Source organism: Oryzias melastigma, linkage group LG9 (assembly GCF_002922805.2).
Source record: "Oryzias melastigma strain HK-1 linkage group LG9, ASM292280v2, whole genome shotgun sequence".
In the NCBI taxonomy this organism is placed as follows: Eukaryota; Metazoa; Chordata; class Actinopteri; order Beloniformes; family Adrianichthyidae; genus Oryzias; species Oryzias melastigma.
In genome coordinates this window covers 111,463-112,148 of record NC_050520.1, presented here as the reverse complement: position 1 = coordinate 112,148, position 686 = coordinate 111,463, and the positions used below count along the sequence as shown (strand labels likewise).

General features: G+C 36.0%; 1 protein-coding gene across 1 annotated transcript in view; it reads left to right on the top strand.

Moving 5' to 3' along the window:
- The window catches only part of smarca2 (SWI/SNF related, matrix associated, actin dependent regulator of chromatin, subfamily a, member 2), a 33,250-nt gene that overhangs the window by 15,432 nt on the left and 17,132 nt on the right, over window positions 1-686 (top strand). The window lies entirely within an intron of this gene.

Genomic DNA, 686 nt, shown 5'->3' with positions numbered 1-686 from the left:
GCATTCCCAAGACAGTCATTACAGTCATCTAAATGAATATTCATCCGTTCATTCGTTCATTCGTTCATCATCTTCTTGACCGCTTTGTCCCTTTTGGGGTCTCAGGGTTAGCCGTATCCTAACCCAACTACTGATGGTCGATGGCGGGGTTTACCTGGACAGGTGGACAGTCTGTCACAGGTGTTTTTTTAAATTATTATTATTATTATTATTGTATTAATATCCGTTTTTTTTTCATTTAACCAAAAGACAACATCAGAGCCAACGGTTTACACAGATTTGGTTTATTGGTCCCCAATAGTTTTACTGCACCAAAATGTGAGTAATAAAGTAATGTAGGTTTCTGTAGTCTAGTAACTATAGTTTAAATATTGACATTTGAACTGTAATTGATTACATTACTCTGTTACTTACAAGGATTTCGTTTTTCCTTCGTCCATAGGGCTGGAAATTAGACCGAGAAATTGGTCTTAATTTTTGACATGGAAGGTCTTAAAAAAGTCTTAAAAAGTCTTAAATTTACCTTAAGGGAATGCGTAGGAACCCTGAACTTTTTGATGATGTTTTTACGTCCACTGTCTATACACACTGAACGAGTTTATTGAACATTAGTTCATGTTTTTGAACTACAAAACATGAGCTAACGATGCTAGCAACTGTTGCTAAGGACTTTTCTGACGACCAGA